At 36.1% G+C, this 23,431-nt stretch overlaps 2 pseudogenes across 2 annotated transcripts in view; one reads left to right on the forward strand and one right to left on the reverse strand.

Annotated features, from left to right (window-relative positions):
• The first annotated feature begins 1,370 nt into the window (after positions 1 to 1,370).
• LOC143580524 (protein PHOX1-like) lies at positions 1,371 to 4,719 on the forward strand (annotated as a pseudogene). Its single transcript, XR_013143672.1, has 2 exons — positions 1,371 to 3,303; positions 4,266 to 4,719. The product of XR_013143672.1 is annotated as a protein PHOX1-like (transcript).
• Positions 4,720 to 4,983: 264 nt separating this feature from the next.
• Positions 4,984 to 23,431, reverse strand: part of LOC143580523 (protein S-acyltransferase 24-like) — a 29,161-nt pseudogene continuing 10,713 nt past the window's right edge. Inside the window, exons 2-14 of the transcript XR_013143671.1 lie at positions 7,719 to 7,843; positions 7,497 to 7,637; positions 7,271 to 7,383; positions 7,131 to 7,210; positions 6,887 to 7,050; positions 6,672 to 6,810; positions 6,491 to 6,590; positions 6,352 to 6,409; positions 6,194 to 6,271; positions 6,008 to 6,106; positions 5,854 to 5,932; positions 5,631 to 5,778; positions 4,984 to 5,556 (exon numbers count right to left, since the gene is read on the reverse strand). The product of XR_013143671.1 is annotated as a protein S-acyltransferase 24-like (transcript). The remainder of the gene's footprint in view (positions 5,557 to 5,630; positions 5,779 to 5,853; positions 5,933 to 6,007; positions 6,107 to 6,193; positions 6,272 to 6,351; positions 6,410 to 6,490; positions 6,591 to 6,671; positions 6,811 to 6,886; positions 7,051 to 7,130; positions 7,211 to 7,270; positions 7,384 to 7,496; positions 7,638 to 7,718; positions 7,844 to 23,431) is intronic.

A 23,431-nucleotide genomic window follows, 5' to 3' on the forward strand; every position in this document is an offset into this window, starting at 1 on the left:
ACCACGTTGGTAGGAATTTTAAAACTTTTCATATATTAGTTATATTCAATGAATCTTTGCTATATTAACATATTACATGTATGTGTTTTGTTTAATTCTTAGGACATAGCAGCATCAAAATGAAGTGAGAATTGTATGCTCTTATTGTTAGATAAGTTTCTTTTAAGGCTAGAAGTCATGAACCTTTCAAATGTAAAAGAAAAAAACTTACCACTATATCACACTAATATTAATAGTATGAGTTTCATCTATTAATATTTAAGGGGACCTTAAAAATTTAATCAAAAAATTTTAGAAAATATTGGGGTCTTGGTACCCCGTTTATTTCTACGTGGGTCCGCCCATGACTATTTCTCAAGTCCACAAGAGTGGAAACCCATGTTAGATTTTCTCATGTAAGTGGGGACAAAATAGGAGCGGTTGACTGCACTTTAATTTATTTTGTTTTATTTATAATTAAAAGATTTTCTCTTTTTAATATTATATTTAAACATAGGTTTTCTTTTCATTTTTGAACCAAACTATTGTGAAGTTGAAATTATTTATACATCGTGACTCAATAGACAAGAACGTGCGACCATAGTATTCATTGTTGTCCTCCACTCCAGCTTAAAAAAACCCATTCACAAATTTGTTTAAAATAATATTTCATAGTTTAAAGCAAATTTTCAATTCAATTGTTTTAACGGGGATTACACATTCACACCACCGGTCTTGTAAATCGTCTTCATTTGTGTTGACCACCGACAAACTAGCTACCAGATTTTCAACTTTTTTTCTCCTCTAAAATCACATTTCTTGTTTCATTTATTAGCCCAAGCTCATTTTGTCTTTTTTTATGACGTGATGCTTATAATAATCTCTTTATTCATTTAAAGCTTTTCCAATTTACTTTTGCAGACAATTGTGTAATATTATTCAAAAAGAAAAAAAAAACAACACTTTATTAAAAATTAGAATCACCCAACAATAAAAATAACAATAACAAAAACCATAACCATCCTTATAGTATAATATTATTAATTAATACAATAATATAATACATAAATTGGTCAAATCCAAGATTGAAAAATGTTACAACTTTGAAGCTGAATCTTTTCTAATCTAATTCTGAGTCCGCAATTCTGGGGTTTTTCCAACCCAACCCCAAGATCAAGAACCCAGATAAGTCTTCAATTCCAAATATTTATATTTAATTAATCTTCTTATAAGTTGAAATTGAGGGTTTAGAATGAATCACACACCAGCACCACATTGTTAAGGTCTTAGATTTGAATTCTGTTTGTGGGTTTGATGATTGATTTATCATCAAAAGAAGCATAATTGATAGACTTTGGCAATTTCAAGAAATTAAATCAGATACTTCTTGAATGGGAAAACAATCAAGAAAAAGCAAGAAAGTAGGATCAAACCCAACGGATAATGTTAATCTAAAGCAAAACAATCTTGATGAAGGTAATAGCGTCAAGATTTACGATAACGACACTGCGCTTTTCATTTCAATGGCACAGCAACTTAAGGAAGAAGGAATAAGTTATTCCAGACAAAATGTTACGAAAGCGCGATATTAAAGTACCAAAAAGCACTCAAATTGCTTCCTGGAAACCATCTGGATGTACCATATCTTCATAGCAACATTGCAGCGTGTTATATGCAGATGGGTATCACCGATTTCCCCAGGGCTATTCACGAGTGCAATTTAGCTCTTGAAATCACACCGAAATATAGTAAAGCGCTCTTGAAACGAGCCCGGTGTTACGAGGCTTTGAATCGACTTGATCTGGCTTTAAAAGATGTCAACATGGTGTTAGGTATAGAGCCCAATAATCTCATGGCAACCGAGATTCTTGAAAGAGTGAACTCCTGTATGGGGGATAAGTTTACCGAAGAGAAAGTCAATGAAGGCCAACAAGAAGTGAATGCAAGTCAAATCCCCGAACCGTTGAAGGAGAAGGCGCATAAGAAGAAAAGGAACAAACCCGACAAGAAACGTGAGAAACCTGATCGCGTTTTAAATGAGTTAAAAGATTTTGAAAAAGACGAGAAAAAGACGGAAGATAAGTTAGTTGTGGAAGAAAAGGTTAATGTTATTAATACCAAAGAAGAAGAACCGAAACGTGTTGTGAATTGGTATACGGGGAAGATATAAGATTTGCGAAAATCCCATTTAATTGTGATATTCTAAAAGTAAGAGAGATTGTAAGCGATCGATTTCCCGTTTCAAAGGCGGCTCTTATAAAATATAAAGATGAAGAAGACGATATGGTAACAATCACCACAAACGAAGAACTAAAATGGGCCGAATCATCAACATCCGGTCAAAGCGCGTTAAGGCTCTACATTGTTGAAGTCAACCGTGAACAAGACCCGTTCTTTGACCATATTAAAAATCGAGAGAAAAAACAAAAGCTTTTAAACTCGTCTGCTTGTATCGATGATTGGATTCTAGAGTTTGCGCAACTTTTTAAAAACTATGTCGGTTTCAACACGGATTCATATTGGGGTCTTCATGAGCTCGGTATGAAGCTTTACTCAGAAGCTATGGAGGAAGTTGTAACGAGTCAAGAAAGTCAAGATTTTTTTAATCTTGCAGCCGATAACTTTCAAGAAATGGTGGCATTGGCTTATTTTAATTGGGGAAATGTTCATATGTCACGAGCACGAAAAAGGGTATATGATACTGAAAACGATTCTCAAAGCAGTCCTAAAAATTCTGTACTTTTAGAGATTAAAGATTCATACGAGTGGACACAGATGGAGTATTTAAAAGCCGGTGAACGATATAAAGAAGCAGTTAAAATTAAGCCCGATTTTTATGAAGGTTTTGTTGCTTTAGGACAACAGCAATTTGAACAAGCTAAACTTTCTTGGTATTATGCAATTGGTACTAAAACTAATCTTGAAACATGGGATTCAACTGAAACAGTTCGGTTGTATAACGAGGCAGAAGATAATATGGAAAAGGGGTTAGAATTTGGGAGGAAGTGGAAATGAAGCGGCTTGGTGAAGTTTCGAGGCCAAATGAGGTGAAACTAGAGCTAAGGAAGACGGAATTGGGGAAACATGTTAAGGATTTTACACAAGATGAAATGGCTGAGGTGGCGGCCAATGTCAGGTCCCGGGTGAATGTTTTGTGGGGTACGATGTTCTATGAAAGATCGATGATGGAGTATAAACTCGGGGTTGGTGATTGGCGGGAGTGTTTGGAAATTGCGGTTGAAAAGTTTGAACTTGCAGGTGCTTCTCAAGCACATATTGGTGTTATGATAAAGAATCATTGTTCTAATGATACTGCACCCGAAGGTAATTTTTATGTTCTGGTTTTCTTGAAAAAAATATATTGTAGTTTAAAAAATATGATCAAAATGATGTTTATGTTTTTTAGAGGTGGTATGATGGGTGTCAGGAGGGTTGGTAACAATTCTGTAGTGGAGTTAGAACAAGCCAAGGTGGGTCGGGTTGACCCGAAACACCTTTTATCTATTTATTTCCGAACTTTAGTATTTGATAAATTAAATGTAAATGTTTTTATTTAAATAATCCATGTTTTTAAGAAAAAAGTCATATAGAAGCTTGTAAGCAACTAAGCATTAAAAATACAGTTAGGGAGACTTTTGACTTGTTTTCTTTTTAGCTAAATTTTATTATTTGACCCATTAGGGCGACTTTTAACCCGTTGCTTGTAAGCTAAACTTTTTATATAACCCATTAGGGCTACTTATGACCCGCTTTCTTTTTAGCTAAATTTTTATCTACCCCATTAGGGCGACTTATGACCCGTTTTCTTTTTACCCAACCTTTTTATGTAACCTTTAAGGGCGAATTTTGACCCGTTTTCTTTTTACCTAGTTTTTTTTTATCTAACCCATTAGGGTAATTATGGCCTGTTTTCATTTTAGCTAATTTTTTACCTAACCCGTTAGGCGACTTTTGATCCCATTTCCTTTAAGAGCTAAATTTTTTACCTAATCGATTAGTGACTTGTTTCCTTTTTAGCTAAATCTTTTGTTTCGCTCATAAGAGATGATACATGACCCAAACTGACCCATTCAAAACTAAACGAGTCAAAATGGGCACCTCTAATGTTTTCTAGAAATCACTTCCAAACTTCTGTGTTTTAAGTTTTGTGGACACAAGTTCTCATTTTTAGGGTGCTACTTGTGTCTTTATGATTCTATCGATGTGTACTACTTCATGTTTTCTATCATACATAATTTCAAGACATCTTGGAAGTGAATCTTGATCGTCCATTTTATGGTTTGTAGGGGTGGGATTCAATATTGATGAGATCGTGCAGGCGTGGAATGACATGTATGATGCAAAAATGTGGCAACTTGGTGTTCCTTCTTTTGTATTAGAGCCGTTGCTTCAAAGACGTGTTCCAAAGATTTTTCACGCCTTAAAACAAACATGAAGATTTACTATGTTTTTTGCTACTTTAACGGGATAGATCGTTGAAGCGTCAAACTAATAGAAAAGTTAAAGACTTTACCCTGCAATTTTACTGCTGGTGAAAGATTATAGTCGATAGCTCCTCGGACACAAGATAACGATTCAAACACTTACCTCTTCGGCTTTTCCTTTTTATTTTCTTTTATACAAACTAACTCATATATTTTATTTTTCTCAATTTGAGTGTAGTATAAGTGTGTTTCTTTTGCTTCTTTTTCTGTCAGATTTGAGTGATACAAGTTCTTGGTTGTGTTCTGTTTATTTGGAGACTTGGAAGTCTGGATTTTTTGGACAAACATCCATAAATATATGTTGTTTAATTGTTGACTATAAAAGTCACTTCATCAAATTGTGGCCACTGGCCCCTATAAAGTTAAAAGACTTGACAAATGAAAACCATATAATGGATTTTTCTATACAAATACTAAGTATCTTTAAAAAAAAAAGAATTAGTACCAACTCATTTAAACATAACAAATACTAATGTAATATTTCAATACAATCAAAAAGGGCAATCTCGTCCATGTACAAATTATAAATAGCAAAAGAAGGGTTCAACTTTAAGCAAGATACAAGTGTAAATAAGAGCCAAGCATGAGCATTGCAAGCTACAAAACCTGAATTGTATCTTATAAACATTAAAAAATTGATACAACATATGACGTCTTCAGACCATATTAAACCTCAGAGCAAAATAAATCATGACCGCGGATCTCGGCCTAAACCCAGACCTAGTCCTAACCCGAACGGGGCAGAATCCGTCTTATTTTTACCTTGATTCCCATGGCCATGACTACAACTAGAAGAATGAACATGACCCTCGTGTGTTTTCAAGATATTATCATTATTGTTCACATCAATAGCATGTGTGCCGTTTCCATTCCGCCCGTTCATATTCCTGCTCATAGGCATCATATCGATCTCGTTTGATCGAGCCGCTTATTCAATCAACTCTATGTCTTCATTGTAACCATTTATAAACAAATCTGAACAGTTTTTCTTGCACCCGTGGTCATACGGGTTTCTAAACCGACCTTCGGGACCTCTTAAGTAGCTATACCGCATTGCATTTGCCATTTCGTTTGTGGTTATATTACGACCGACCTTAAAAAAAAGTTTCATGATAAGTTATTATTTTAAACCAGTTTTAATAAAAGAAAAAAATATTTAAAATATACCTGAGAAATTTGCATAGAAGTTAGCGCTGCTACACCGGTAACAGAAAACCATCTGAAATTAAAAATAAAAGGGCTCCAGTGTGGTGGGTACCCGCGTGGTTCAACCATGCCCCAAAAGAAGACGGGGCTGATGGGTCAGTCAACATTCCTGCATTGACATGTTCTTTTAGCATGAAAAAGTCAACCATGAAAATTAAAGGCGGTTTAAATGAGAGAATAATACTTGTAAGAGTGACTATGCCGGTTATCAGCATGGCAAGTAATTCAATAACAAGGAAGCCCAGGAAATCCCTTTTATTCCTCTGCAATTATGGTTTTTAAAGATATTATATACAACTACGACAGTAAGTCAACCATACGAGAAAAGGTCAACAAACCTTGCCGATGCAATTAGACACCCATGGGCAATGATGGTCAAATTGTTCAACACATCGGTCGCAAGTGGAACAATGCTTTGAGCGAGTAGGTCGAACGATCTAATCAACAAACACAAACAGTTATAAGAAAATGTCAACCAAAAAGGAAAAAAAATGGTAAATTTAAATCGGTTTTAACATAATTACCTTACAAGTTGCACAAAGTTGAGACCAATTACCAGCCAGCAAAGCCGGATCGTTTATCTCAATCTTCAACAAAGGCTCCTGTTTACAAAAACAAAGTCTATAAGAGAATATTGACTTTGAGAATAGTAAACATTTAGTTTTGACCAACAAAATCTTACATCATCTTTCGTGTCATGTGAATCATGCCTGTTGGTTTTCACATAACCTGGATCTTTGCTACAAAGACCAAACCAACACCATAAGTCAAAATACCAAATTTATTACCCTTAAGTAACATAAAAAGGTAAAAGAAAATACCAGCTACACTGGTAGAATAGTAACAATCCCGAGCTTGCCAACACTACACCAATCCATGCAAACAATGCAGAGCCAGCTGTCATCTTTGGCAGATTTGAAGCTACAGTCACAAATATTGGTTACACCACATTAATCCAACGTTATAACACAAGGGTTTTCCATTCAAAGGTTAGAAAATTACCCATAATAACTGAATTAATATATGTCATAAGTAGCACAAATATTACACACACGAGTACAGGTGCCATCCCTAGTTTTGAAAACCGCCCCATAATACTGTTTCCATCCCAACGTTTATCTAAAACCCTTCTAGCATTACCCTGCAGAGTCAAGACACAATAAAACTGATAAATTTAAATATTTATATAACTTGTATTATTTGAAAAATATACCTACAAGGAAAAAAGCAACTTGTCGATGATTCTTATCAGAGGCGAGTTGTGCTGGTGTGAGACCAGTGTTATCAGTTGCCATCAAATCCTCCTTTTTTCCAGCTTGCACAAGTACTGTGCATGCTTCCAAATTTCCTCTGATAGCAGCCCAGTGTAGAGGCGTACAACCTATCATAAAACAATATAACCAATATATGACCTTCTTTTATATAAAGCAAGAAGTAACATGCAATTAAATTAATATATACCTTCTTTGTCTTGGCGACCTCTATATGCATCCAAGAATAGAAGAAGGCGTATGCAGTCTGCAAAACCTTTATATGCAGCCCTAGAGACACAAATATACAATAAGATATCGGTATGGAAAAATGTAATGTGAATAAAGTACCAATGCAAAGGGGTTCTTCCATCATTGTCGGGTGCATCAGGGTCTGCATTCCATTTAGTTATAATGTGGTAAAGAAGAGCAGTCTGACCATATTGTGCAGCAACATGAGTTGTCTGCAAGTTTGGAGGTTTCGTTTACATAATAATAATAATGCAGGTAGGTTTGTAGATAAGTAAGGAATAATAATAATAATAATAATAATAATAATAATAACAAAGAGAGTAACCTGATATCCATAGACATCAGGAAGATGAATATGAGCAGCTTCTTGCAGCAAGAGATCTGCAACCTGAAGAGATCCCCGAACAGCACTCCAGTGCAAAGCGGTTTGACCAGTAAGATCGGTTGCATTAATATCTCCGCCATGCTGCAGGGAGGGGTTGTATTATTTAACAGAAAGTACCATTTTTTTATAAAAAAAAAAAAAAGAAAAAGAAAAAACAAAGACCTGTATAATGTACTGAGCAGCAGCCGCACGGTTGTTAAGAGCGGCCCATTGGAGAGCGTAATAACCGTTGGCATCTGGTTGTGAAACGGAGCAGCCTTCGGACTCGACCAAATCACCGTAGGCGGCTGCAGTGTAAACATCGTCTTTCTTCTTATACTACCACCGGAGGATGATATGACTCTTCCACCTCCTCGATCTCAGACGGCATGCTTGCTTAATTCAATTCAATTCAATTCAATTGATTGAAGAACATATTAATATTAATATTAATCGAGGTGAAATTAGGGTTTTTCGTGAAGGAGCGAGTCAACGCCGATTGGCCTCTAGAAACATATACAGCTTTGACTTTTCTTTTGTCTTGTATATCAAAATCCAGCTCAAACTATTTCTCCATCTGGAACTGGTCTTACCGGCATTGTACATCACACACGTTCATATCATATTTTACATAAAAATAATAACAACTAAAAACATTTAAGTTTTATTTATAAAACTACCGTGTTGTATTATTTCATCTTCTGATTTTCTTAAAGAGATAATACGATCGTTTAACGGTTTGACCATATATCCGACCGTGATTTTCCGTAACATTCTAGTTCTTCAGACTAATTTGGTTTGATCGCCGTACCGACTGTGAGATTTCTCAAGTGGTATATAGATAAAAATGTTGGCGGTCAATCCACGACTTGACTGTGCCAATATCAATGTTGGAACTTAAACTATTCTCGGAATTGACTAATCAACTAACTCGAGAAATGCTTAGGTTTGCTAGATCTTGTCCCGGACTCACTAACTCAACTAAATGAACCTAAGGGTTGTTTAAAGCTCACCAGGATAATGGTATGGACCGCCTTTCGGTTTCACCAAACACAAAATGCTAAGATAGCCAAATGTTGCATCACTTCACAATCTCAACAACACAGTATCCTCAAAGAACTAGTGCTAGCAATTCACAAATAAAGAAATAATTATGTCTAACACAATCTAAGACACAAAATCACAAGAATCGGGGATGAATATATTGGTAAAGCTAACTCTCGTGAAACCCTATCCTAATCAAACAATGAACAATATGAAATTGACAATCTATCACCTCCAGCTTTCAAGATTGGTAGGACACGAATTAGACAATTTCACAAGTGGTTAGTTTCATGTTCCTAGCTCAACCATAATCAGAGCAAAGACACAAAGTAGATGATCTAAGCTAGCAATTCGACCCGAAAGACATGAAATCAATCAAAGACAATAGCAAGAGAAACAACCAAGCAATTTTATCTTTTTATTCAATATTCATATACACAAAAGATCATGATTAAAGAGAAACTCCAAATAACATTCAAGCCAATTGATAAAATAAAAAGCCGAAAATAGTCTAAGCATTCAATAATCAACTAGGTTTTGCTTAACCGTTTAGCCAGTTAAAATTAAAAAACACGAAATCAGGTAAAATATATATTATGGTTCATTAAAAAGTTTTAAGAAGATATAAAAATAGTTCAGCTACTAGTTTGCTTACTTAAATTAATTGACATGCATGTCTATGTCTAATGGGACACCTTCAAACTCATGGATATACCTTAATCATATGGGCCATCGCCATTTACCGCTTTATTTCTCTAGAGCTCATAATCCATTATTTTTGTTGTCTATTAAGCCAACGATTCATTTTAGTTCTTTAATGTTGTTTATTTGAATTCTCACCTAAGAAAGATTCATAGATCATGTACTATCTTTTAATCCTTTTATAACTAGAAAACATTCTTTAATAACATTAAGTTTAGATGAGCACTAGAATCAATTTCTAATTCCACATCCATATCAAATTTCAAATTAATTCTAGTTTGTAGTTAAAATTAAATATCCAACATTAATTATTACTTTTTAAACTGTTATAACTCGTTGTCTCTAAGAGCTTTAAAATTAATATACACTAATTAGGAGCAATAACAAATAAAATTTACCCGAAAATAATTTAAAGTATAAAAAATAATTCCTATAAAATATGTATAGTTTAGACCACATTATTTTAAAAAATAAACATAAGTCAAACATAAAAACTTCTAAATATATGCCCATCTCTAGCCCGGATAGCACGCCAATGCGCTCCAGCTAGCTCAAACATACTTGCAATCCACTTTATGGTCCTAAAAGTCGGCTACGTTGAGTGAATTCTAACTTTAAGGGGGCATAACGAAACTTTTATAAAATAACACATTTTAATCCTGTGTTAGCATAAACGGTTATAACATAACATAATTAATAACGTATCAATATCACAACAACTTATAGCATATACATTCAATCATAATTTATCACAGTGTACATATCCTTTCCACACGTCTCATAAGACCCTCATAGCCTCATGAGAGATGGTCGTTGTCATCATCATTTGACACGTCGCGCAGGACCAATTAATATAATGTAAACATATACAAGGGTCATAGGGCTTCCCAATGCTTACAATTCCACATGTTGCATTTTGTTCTATCCAACATTGGTGATATCAAATTAACATTACGCAGACTTTAAATTGGTAGTACATATTCAATAAAAGTGTTGCTATTATGAATTGGTATGTTGATTAATTTACATCAGTTTTTTTAAGAGGACGGGGCATCCATATGGGTAAGGTGTATGGCTTTCGAACCACATGGTAACACCACACCATCCCATGTGGGTAAGGTGTATGGTTTCATTCCATGGAAAATGTTTGCCACACAAAATTGATTTATTATTGACTATTGAAGAATAAAATGAATTAATAAAATTCTAGGATACTTGTGGGTAGGTGTCGCCTGTAAGTTTGTGGTTTGTGGTTATTAAGGGTAGAAATGAAGATTCGAATTCGATTTCATAATATTCGAATTCGATTCGGTTCGTATTCGACTATAGTAATCGAATACGAATCGAATACAAATTCATGATTTTTTATTCGATTCGATTCGAAATTCGAATTCAAATTATATAGTATATTAATATATATTTAATTTATTAATTTTGGTCAAATTTGTAAATAATAAATGTCCAAAACATATAATTAATCCCATACTGATATTTCTTAATTTTGAACTTATTATCATGTGATATTGTAGCTACTTTAAACTTATATTTATGTGTTTTACATTGATAATTATGGTTTTTAAAGTTCTGGACATAGGTGAACTTGATTCCATTCAAATTTATTCGAATTCGAGTTTCAAATACGAATAGAATCGAATTTCGAATATGGGATATAATACGAATACGAATCGAATAATCCAACTTTTAAACGAATACGAATCGAATACGAATACTAGCAAAAAAATAAATTATTCAAATTATTCGATTTGATTAACTTGAAAATCCGTTATTCGATTCGATGAACACCCCTACATGAAACCCTATCCTAATCAAACAATGAACAATATCAAATTGACAATCTATCACCTCCAGGTTTCAAGATTGGTAGGACACGAGTTAGACAATTTCACAAGTGGTTAGTTTCCTATTCCTAGCTCAACCATAATCAGAGCAAAGACACAAAGTAGATGATCTAAGCTAGCAATTCGGCCCGAAAGACATGAAATCAGTCAAAGACAATAGCAAGAGAAACAAGCAAGCAATTTTATCTTTTTATTCAATATTCATATACACAAAAGATCATGATTAAAGAGAAACTCCAAATAACATTCAAGCCAGTTGATAAAATAAAAAGCCGAAAATGGTCTAAGCATTCAATAATCAACTAGGTTTTGCTTAACCGTTTAGCCAGTTAAAATTAAAAAAAAAACGAAATCAGGTAAAATATATATTATGGTTCATTAAAAAGTTTTAAGAAGATATAAAAGTAGTTCAGCTACTAGTCTGCTAACTTAAATTAATTGACATGCATGTCTATGTCTGATGGGACACCTCCAAACTCATGGATATACCTTAATCTTGTGGGCCATTGCCAATTACCGCTTTATTTCTCTAGAGCCCGTATGTAAGGCCCCGTTACCGGTAGCCCTACTTTCGTGTTGGATTTACTCATAAACGCAGTTCTAAATATCAGAGTTAATTAAAACATTCGCGGAACATTAAAAACATTCAAACCATTACATTCCGTAACCAAAATTCTGGTCTTATCGAGCATTCATAGTCATTTAAAAACAAAACATAGTCTTTTAAAATAAAACATCATAGCAAAATCTTCAGATGCCAGCTTCGTCCAACTCTGCCATGTGTCCTCCTCAAGCTACCTGCCTCATTCTACTCACCTGCGTGCATACTAAAAGTCAGCTACGCTGAGTGAGTTCTAGTTAATCACATAATCATACAATACCTTCTTACATTTCATACTTAACCTCTTAACTTTCTTTCATACACACGTAAGTGCACATACTTTCATTCTTACCTTCATACTTCCTTTACATACATAATCATACGTTTTAAAGAGCCTTTCGCCCTATAACCTCACAGATATTATAAGGGTCTGGTCCCTAACATCACAGATATTATAAGGGTCTGGTCCCCAACATCACAGATATTATTAGGGTCTGGTCCCTACCATCACAGATATTATTAGGGTCTGGTCCCAACCATCACAGATATTATTAGGGTCTGGTCCCTTTGTTCGTGTAACTGTACCGTACATGTTCATACATATACTTTCCTTGACAATACGTACAATCTCCGAAAAGCGTTCACGTACCATCATCATAACATACATACATTATGTATACATCTTATATTCATACACACATCATATTTTCATCATACTTATTGATCATATCTTAACTACCACCTGACGGTTCATGCAATATCCGAAGATCGTTCACGCACCGTCAAGCAATCATCATACATAAATCATACAGGGCATACACTTACCACTTAAGATAAGTGTATTAACTATCACATCGAGTATGCACACAGCCCCGAAAACATAACAAGGAAGTGGGGCTAGAAACTCACCTCAATGCGGTTGCGTTCACCGTTTACGGTTATTCCCTTCTTGAGCTGTGCACGACTAACTGTATAATAATTATACGTTTCAGTAAACTATCACTACACATATCGCCTTTCTAGTTTAATCATTACCCTCAACGAACGGGGGTCCGGGGGCAGCGCCCCTGGCAGCGGGGTTCTAGGGGCGGCAACCCCTAGCGGGGTCCAAGGGGCAGAGCCCCTGGCTGGGGTTAAGCTGCCAGGTCAGCTTGGAAAAATTTTATTTTCATTAACCGTCTTAACACATTTTCCATTAGCATTTTGAATCATTAATTAATATGCTACTTAAAAGCTCAAGGGGTGAATTGTAATTAATTCTTTCTTTTTCTAAGTCCAAGGACTGTTATTGTCATTCAGTTAAACTTCTAATTCGTTATTGGTTCATAGCGAATTGGATTATCCTAGCGAACTGATTCTTATAGCGAATTGAACCCTTAACGAACTGGAATTCTTAACGAATCAGTCCATATAGCGAATTGGACCTTCTAATTCGTTATTTCTTTTAACGAACTAATCATAACGAATCAAGGGTAATTCGTTACCCTTTTCCCTTAACGAATCGGGACACGAACTAAGGCTAGTTCGTTATCTTACCTTAACGAATCAGGACACGAACTAAGGCTAGTTCGTTATCTTCCTTAACGAATCAGGACACGAACTAAGGCTAGTTCGTTATCTTACCTTAACGAATCAGGACACGAACTAAGGCTAGTTCGTTATCTTCCTTAACGAATCAGGACACGAACTAAGGCTAGTTCGTTATCTTCCCTAACGAATCAGGACACGAACTAAGGCTAGTTCGTTATCTTTCTTAACGAATCAGGACACGAACTAAGGCTAGTTCGTTATCTTACCTTAACGAATCAGGACACGAACTAAGGCTAGTTCGTTATTTTCCTTAACGAATCAGGACACGAACTAAGGCTAGTTCGTTATCTTCCTTAACGAATCAGGACATGAACTAAGGCTAGTTCGTTATCTTCCTTAACGAATTAGCGGGCGAATCACACCTACTTCGCTAATTACCCTTAGCGAATTAGGGTTAGGTCAGGGAATGTCAGAACATTCCCTGACATCGCTAACCTCGTACCAACCTTTTCCGGCGCCGCCTTTCCGGCACCGTCATTGCCGGAAAGCCGCCGGAAAAAACGCGTTTTCACCGGAAAAAACGGGTTTTGGCTCGTTTTTCACCGTTTTTCGTCCCGTTCGATCCAGATCTGAGCTAGGGTGACTCCTAAGCTCATCATAGGTTCGGTTTATACCCGAATCCACCCGGATCTCGTGACTTAAACGGTTTAACGGTGTCGGCTCGTCGTTCCATGATTATATCTAACGGATTTAAGCTCAAACAATAAAATACTATCATTACCTCGGGTCGGTTCTCGGTTTCCTTCTTGATATCAGTTTAGAGAGAGAGAACTAGAGAGAGAATCTTAAGTGTGTGTTTTGGGTGGTGTATGGAATGTGTGAGAATGAATTAAATGAGGGATTAATGGTTTATATAATTATGGATTATGGGCTTAGGCCCATGGTCCTTTCCCCTTTCTTTCATAATCCAAGTCCATAATCCATATCCATTTAACCCAGTAGTAGCCCAACTTGTATTCTATTTCTCTAACCGATAACGACCCACTATAAAATAGACGATATTTATTCTATTAATAAAATCGAAATTAGGATGTTACACCATAACCCATTATTTTCGTTGTCTATTGAGCCAACGATTCATTTTAGTTCTTTAATGTCATTTAGTTGAATTCTCACCTAAAAAAGATTCATAGATCATGTACAATATTTTAATCCTTTTATAACTAGGAAACATTCTTTATTTTAAAGAATATTAAGTTTAGATGAGCACTATAATCAATTTCTAATTCCACATCCTATATTATCATTCTATGGCAAAGGTTTGCCACACAAAATTGATTCATTATTAACCATTGAAGAATTAAAATGAATTAATAAAATTTTAGGGTACTTGTGGGTAAGTGTTGTCTGTAAGTTTGTGGTTTGTGAGTATTAAGGGTAGAAATGCGGTGGCAATATATGATTGACTAATGCATGGGTAATGCTCATGAGTGCCCATTCCTCTCATAGAAAGATTTATAAGTTCACTAGTTTAAGGCCCGTGTATTACACAGGTAATTGATGAAAATTTGAAACTTTGATCATTATAAGTGATATACAGCCAACAACATGATCATATATTATTAATATAATTACAATTTACATTAAAGTTACAAAAATTATATAACTAAAATTACACAAATATGTTAGAAATAAGTAAAACCTTCCTTGTACACTACATTTGTGATTGTATTGGTTGGTATACATTGTTTATCAAAAATAAAAATCTTTAATGCATGTCTGCTTGCAACTCTTTATGAGGTAGCATATATCTCTGCTTATAACTCTTCCGTGTGCAAGTAAGGTTCTTTAAGTACATACCAACCCGAAATAAATGATATGTATCCATGAAACTAACAAAAAAAATATTCATACACATAAAATATCATACATTTTAATCAATTAATATGGTGTCATTTGCGATTATATGCTCATGTTTATCCAAAAATCATGATTATCCCAAAAACCAGATTACCTGAACTTTGATGAGATAATCATCCTTACAATCTTTAGAATTTGAAATTGATTGATCATGATAAAATTGTTGTCATTAATATTCGGTGTATTACAAATTTTTAATTGATATTATATCTTACAATTAACAATTGTATAATCAAAGAACATATAAAATTGAAAATTAAAATATAACAAAATGATTTGTTTCATTTCATATGAATGCTGTAATGTTGGAATTGATCTGCCCAAGACACATATTAGAGTTTATGTGGCTAGTACGTATTGATCCAAGTCGGGTCATACCCAATAACAAGCTAGACAAACGCCACGATAATTATTATTAGATATGATCTAAGTAGTAATTATCAACACTTGTATATTTGGAAAATGGGTTTTCTAAATATTTGCATTTGTGAGTAAAATAAATTATATGGATAATTTACGAGAGACGTTATTTATTCGATAAGTAACAAAAACGTATATATGGAAATTGGACAAAATTGAAAAAGGTTTTTGGGGGGAAAAAGCCCCATGGGGCCGGCCACCACTCTCTCTCCTCTTTCCCTTTTGTTTATTTCCATAACATGCAAGAAACATGTATGGATGTGTAAGTAAAATCACTTCCACACATCTTTCTCTCATACACACACAAGAGTTCTCTCTCTTTCTCTCTTCCTTCTCTCGGCCGGAAAAAAACAAGGGAAGAACAAGAAGAGTTCAAGCAAGTGTAAGATCCCTAGCAACTTGATTTTTGTTGATTAGCTTGTCGGGTATACAAGCTTGAGGATTCCTCCTTTGGATTCTAATCCATTCAACTCATTCATCCCTCTCATTCTCGTTCTTGAAAGGTATGTTTATTTAACACCCTATGGTTGTGTTCTTGATAGCTTGATAATCGTATATGGATCCTGGATTGGGTTATACATAAACGGGTTTATGTGTTTGGTAAAAACAAGATTTAAATCTAATATCTTCCGCTGTGTTTTCCTTAATAAATGGTTATTTTGGACTTTGATAATCTTGCTAAAACCCAACAATGGCATCAAGAGCCGCTTATACGATTACATGCTTCAAAATGAGTTCTAAAGTGCTCGGTTTTGATGGTATTATTTACCATTTTGGCCGAGAATTTTAGGCATATTGGTTATCCCTTGTTTTTCCAAGTTCATACCATACATGCATGTGGTAAAAATCTGGAAAAAATGGTCATTTGGTTACCAGATCTTGTTCGGACAGATTCTGGATTGTTTTCAGCTCTGGCCGAAAACTCTTGGTTGGGAACCAAAGGTTTTCAGTCTAGCCGAAATCACCAAATACCCGGGTTTTCGGTCTGGCCGAGAACTCTTGTTCTCGGTTGACCGAAAACACGTTCTCGGTTGGACCGAGAACTCATGATGATGAATCATGGTTCTCGGTGTTGACCGAGAACAAAAGGTTCTCGGTTTTGACCGAGAACCATAGGTTCTCGGTGAACCAAAGCTTCAGGGCCGAAAACTCTGAAGCTTTGGTCTTCTGGCCGAGAACTATGTGTTCTCTGTTTTAGGCCGAGAACTAAGGGAAAGAGGAACCATTTCTGGTCAAGGGTTGACCTGCCTGGTCAAAGGTTGACCTGTTTGTGTGGATGTTTATAACCTAGCCATGACCTTGTGTATATTGAAGAATTATCGTTTGTGATTTGTACATTTGGATGTAATATTCTTTATTCGGGTTGTAATCTATTTATTCTTTCAAATGGTTTGTAATAATAAGTAGAATAGTTGTACTTCCTTTTACTAGACAAAATGTATTAGGATATATTTTGTAAAAGAAGATGCAACTACCACATTCTTGGATCAAGCCCAATTAAAGAAGATGGATCACAACGAGAAGTGCACGCTTGAAGCATTTGGATGCTAAGTCAAGTGGGAGTTCACCATCTTATGCCTTGTGTCATGCTCGTCCCTTAGGAGAGACCTATTGACCCACTTTTTTCGGTCAACAAGTGTTTTCTATCTAAGTGGCTATGGTTATAAACATGTATTTGTATTTTATGCTTGTTTGGTTGTTTTAGTTTTATTGTTTTATCTTGCATGGATGTTACAATTAAAATCGACAACTAGCATAAAAGTGATTCCTTTGAAATTATTAAGTTATAAAATTGGTTTTATTAACCATTAATGATTTCATAATAAAATGGGTTTTATTAAAAGGAATTTGAAAATTGGTTTTTCAAAGGTACCATACATTTGAATGCATGCAAATGGAAGGTACAATAAATAATTTTCCAATCTAGAATTTTGAAAAACTAAAATCCCTTTTATAAACAAGTTGAACACCATCCTTTTACACGACACTTAAGTCACTTGTAGACTTAAAAGTGGGTTAGGGTCACCTAAGCACATTAAGAAAACTTGTGATCTTAAGGTGGTTTTACAAATACTTTTGGCATTAGGGTCACCTAACCACCTGTATGAGTAAACTCACACGTATGTGTAAGTAGGACGACTTGATTTGTAAACCATGACTATAGGGTCACCTTAACATGGCATTCAAAGGTGTTGATGGGATTAAACATACCAACTAAACATATGATATTTAACCGATCCCATAAAACTAGAAGTTGCAAAGGGTTGCAATCGTCAAACGTTGACTACCTTGTTATTTCAAATAGTAGGATAAAGGTCATCTAACTACTATTTGAATGAAACGTTGGGTTCTAGATTTTAATCAAAAATTGTCTTGGAGACACTAAAGGGTATTAAAGATTAAAATTTTATTGATATCAAAAATACTAATTTGAACTTTGTAAAAATCTTTTATAGACGGCCGCAAACAATCCACCGAACGCAATTATCCCACCTGTGCATAACTTATCACTGAGATCCATTCTGGATAAGGATCGTCTAAACTATAATAACTTTATGGACTGGTATCGAAACTTGAGAATTGTTCTCAAGCAAGAGAAAAAGTCCTATATTTTAGATGACCCTATTCCCGATGAACCCGATGTTAACAACTTGGATGCCTATGCGGATTGGCTCAAATACACCGAGGATTCGGTGCAAGTTTCTTGCCTCATGTTGGGAACAATGATTCCCGAGATCCAAAAGGATTTCGAGAATCATGGGGCGTATGACATGATTACCCAGCTTAAGGAAATGTTCCTTACTCAAGCTAGGGTTGAGCATTTCAAAACGGTTCGAGCGCTTCATGCATGTCATATGGAAGAAACCCAATCTGTATCATCTTATGTGCTTAAGATGAAAAGCCACATTGATCGGCTTGAACGGCTTAACTGTCCCGTCTCAAAAGATTTGGCCACGGATTTGATCCTGAACGGCCTAACTAAAAGGTTTGAGACATTCGTCATGAACTACAACATGAACGGATGGGACAAAAGCATTGGTGAGCTTCAGGCAATGCTTAAGATAGCCGAAGCCGGCATGGGTAAAAAGGTTTTACCCGTTCTTGCGATCAATGAGGGTGGCTCTAAGAAGAGGCATCATCCTGAACCCAAGGCAAAGGTTGCTATGGGTAAAGGGCAAGTAAAGAATGGGTTCAAGGGAAAGGCTAAGGCGGAACCAAAACCAAAGAAGCTAAAGGTTAGCGCTGAGGATCCGTGCTTTGGTTGTGGTGAGATTGGTCACTGGATGAGAAATTGTCCGACCTATCTCAAAGAGTTGAAAGCTAAGAGGGATGCAGGGCAAACCTCAGGTACAACTTTCATGAGCCACATTGATTTTAATATTATTTCTTCTAACACATGGGTATTGGATACCGGATGTGGAACTCATATCTGCAATTCATTGCAGGGGTTCAAAAGAAGAATGATGTCAAGAAAGGAGATATAAGTCTCTACATGGGCAATGTAGCAAAGGTTGACGTCCAAGCCCGAGGAGATTATGTTTTAAAGCTTCTAAATGGTTTGGAAATTGTTTTGAAAAACATTCTATATTCCCCTAGTTTGACTAGGAATATTATCTCTATTTTTGTATTAAGACAATTAGGTTATGATTTTAAGTTTGTTGACAATGGTATTTATGTTTTCATGGATATTGTCTTTTATTTTAAAGCGATGCCGTTTAATGGCATTTATGAATTAATTCATGATGACTCATACATTGATAACTCGTTGTACCAAGCTAGCACAAAAAAACTCAAAATGGATTTGAGTAATACTTTTCTTTGGCATTGTCGCCTTGGTCACATAAACAAGAATCGTATTCATACACTTCGAAAGAATGGTCTTTTGAAATCAAATGTTGATTCATTTGATGAATGTGAGTCTTGTTTATTGGGAAAGATGACCAAGGAGCCCTTTAGTGGAACTAATGAAAGGGCGAAAGACTTATTAGGTATCATACATTCGGATGTATGTGGTCCTTTTAGGACAATGACAAGGAATGGTGAAAGATACTTCATTACCTTTACCGATTATTATAGTCGTTATGGGTATGTGTTCTTGTTAAGACACAAAAATGAAGCCTTTAAAATGTTCAAAATCTTCCAAAATGAAGTACAAAATCAACTCAACAAAACAATCAAAATACTATGTTCTGATAGAGGAGGTGAATACCTCAATGATGCGTTTCTAGAACATCTTAGGAGTTGTGGGATTGTCTCACAACTTACTCCACCTGGAACACCACAACATAATGGTGTGTCTGAAAGGAGGAATCGAACTTTATCTGATATGGTTCGATCCATGATGGCTAGAAGCTCATTACCTCTATCATTTTGGGGTTTCGCTGTGATCTCCGCAGCACGTATTTTAAATATGGCACCAACCAAGAAAGTGGATAGGACACCTTTTGAAATATGGCATGGAAAGGCTCCATCATTATCATATTTAAAGGTATGGGGTTGTGAGGCTTATGTTAAGATCTACACCCCTGACAAACTTGAATGTCGATCCACTAAGTGTATATTTGTAGGATATCCCACAGATTCGATGGGATATTATTTCTACATGTAAGTCCCCGCTGGGCGTCGCCGATCGATACGAGATCCGCACGAGGTCTAGGAGTGCGGAATCCTCCTAGACTCGTTTAATGGTGTAGAAGACGAAGAACACGATTACACACATACAAACACACGAACAAACACACGAATGGGATAAACACATCTGCAGATCTTTTATATAATAACCGAAACACATTACATACCAAACATAAAAACAAACGACGGCCGACCCGAGGTGAGCTCTACCTCGGGTCGTCCCACACGACTCTCTCTCTCGGTTTCTCTCTAGCTACTTGAACTGAACACAAAACACTCTTACTTTTCTGGATTCTCAAACCTAAACAAGACACGTATATATATATTGAAACAACTTCGCGGGCTTGGGCTTGGGCCAGTAGGCGAAGTTGTTATAACTTCGCCTATGGCGAAGTTATTCTAACTTCGCCTATGGCAGAAGTTGTTACAACTTCGCCTATGGCGGAGTTGTTCTAACTTCGTCCTTCGTTTCCGCTGATCAGAATTGCATAGCGACGGTCACAAAATGCACCAACAGACTCCCCTTTGACCGTTGCTCTCAATTCTAACAAACACAAAAGATCATCTGTTACAAAACATGCACCAACAGACTCCCTCTTAACTGATGATCTTCTGTTTTCTCTTCAACCAGCCGTGTCTGAAACTGTCTTGTAGCTTCACAAATCTACCAATCACCCAGCATCTTCCATATCAGATCTCCCCTTCAGTGTAAGCTTCTCCGACTATATAGATTGAGGTCTTTGAAATGCATGCATCCCCGTGCCTAATTGATCATCTCAACCAATCACGTGAGTCCTTCTGACTTCACTAACACGTGAAGTTGGGCTCCCTCCACAACTTCACCAACACGTCGGTATACGATAAGGTTTAATCTTCAACTACTCAACATCAAGTGATCAATTTCATCACAAAACCACCTTGACAGAATCTAACACACATGACCATTAATTAATCCGAAGCATCTTCAATCACCAGGGATAACGATCAAGAACATAAACACTTTAATTCCCGATTAAATCCAACTCGTTCCAGAATTTTCACTTTAATAAAAAGCATCACGTTTCAGGATCCAATTCTCGAACGCCTTGAAAATAACATAAATAATATGCTCTGACCGCAATCCAGTAATGACGAAAACCTTCAGTTCAATTTGACTTTCTTCAGTTGGTCAACCTCGAACAACAACTATTTCATTGCCCACAAACACCCAAATATGTGTCAATATCCAGTTTCAATCAATATCCCATTCACAACCTCAACTCCAAATCCAGAGTTGACACGTATTTGTTCACACGTAAGACCAAGAGATAACAAGTTTCACTCATTGACGGAACAACGTCTTCGGTCTCACAATAATCGTGTACACCTGGCCATAGCGACGGTCACAAAATGCACCAACACTACAATCCAAGCGAGCATAAAGTGTTTATAGCTCGGAAGGCAAAGTTCTTGGAAAGAAGGTTCCTTATGGAAGAAACTGACAGAATTGTGGAACTCGAGGAGGATCGAGAACCACAAGCCGATACACGTTTGGTTGACACTAGCAATCAACAAGAGGTTGTTGAGGATGATCAAATGGTTATCAAAACACACAATACGTTCGCAAATCTGGTAGAATTAGCACTCCACCTGAAAGATATGGATTTTTCATGGATGGATGCTATGTGGTGGATTAAGACGAACCAACCACATACCGAGATGCAATGTCACAATCTGAATGTCGAGATGCAATCCATGCATGACAACCAAGTATGGGACCTGGTTGCTCCACCTCTAAATTCCAAACTGGTTGGAAGTAAGTGGGTTTTCAAGAAGAAAACTGATATGCATGGAAACATGGATACTTACAAAGCTAGACTTGTAGCAAAGGGTTTCACTCAAACTCAAGGGGTTGATTATGATGAAACTTTCTCGCCTGTGGCGATGCTAAAGTCTATAAGGATATTGTTTACCATAGCAGCATATTATGACTATGAGATATGGCAAATGGATGTCAAAACTGCTTTTCTAAATGGCCATCTTGAGGAAGATGTCTATATGGTTCAGCCTGAAGGTTTTGTCGATCCACAACATCCTAGTAAAGTATGCAAGTTAAAGAAATCAATCTATGGATTGAAACAAGCATCTAGGAGCTGGAATCGCCGTTTTGATGATGAAGTCAAGAAATTTGGATTCATCAAAAACGCTGATGAAGCTTGTGTGTATAAAAAGGCTAGTGGGAGTATCATTACCTTTCTGGTATTATATGTCGATGACATATTGTTGTTTGGAAATGACATTCCAACCTTGGAAGGTGTAAAATCCTGGCTTGGAAGTTGCTTTTCCATAAAGGATCTTGGTGAAGCCGCCTATATTCTAGGAATAAGGATCCAGAGGGATAGATCAAGGCGGTTGATAGGTTTGAATCAAAGTGCATACATTGACAAAATCTTGAAGAGGTTCAAGATGGAAAACTCTAAGAAAGGTTTAGTACCTATTCAAAGAGGAACGATGCTGAGTGCTTCTCAATGTCCAAGCTCAAAGGATGAGCAAGACAAAATGAGTGGAATCCTATATGCATCTGCTATAGGATCCATCATGTATGTCATGATTTGCACTAGACCGGATGTGTCATGCGCTTTGAGCATGACAAGTAGATACCAACAAAATCCAGGAACTGGCCATTGGATGGCTGTTAAGAGCATATTGAAATACCTTAGGAGAACTAAGGATATGTTTCTTATATATGGCTCTGGTGAGGAAGAACTCGTTGTAAAGGGTTACACTGATGCGAGTTTCTAAACTGATCGAGATGATTCTCGATCACAATCGGGATATGTTTTCGTTCTCAATGGTGGTGCTGTCTCATGGAAGAGCGCATATTAGAGTTGATGTGGCTAGTATGTATTGATCCAAGTCAGGTCATATCCAATAACAAGCTAGACAAACGCCACGATAATTATTATTAGATATGATCTAAGTAGTAATTATCAACACTTGTATATTTGGAAAATGGGTTTTCTAAATATTTGCATTTGTGTGTAAAATAAATTATATGGATAATTTACGAGAGACGCTATTTATTCGATAAGTAACAAAAATGTATATATGGAAGTTGGACAAAATTGAAAAAGGTTTTTTGGGGGAAAAAGCCCCATGGGGCCGGCCACCACTTTCTCTCCTCTTTCCCTTTTGTTTATTTCCATAAC

Source organism: Bidens hawaiensis, unplaced genomic scaffold, assembly GCF_021521415.1.
Source record: "Bidens hawaiensis isolate Kalapana, Puna unplaced genomic scaffold, B.hawaiensis_p1.1 tig00030512_1, whole genome shotgun sequence".
In the NCBI taxonomy this organism is placed as follows: Eukaryota; Viridiplantae; Streptophyta; class Magnoliopsida; order Asterales; family Asteraceae; genus Bidens; species Bidens hawaiensis.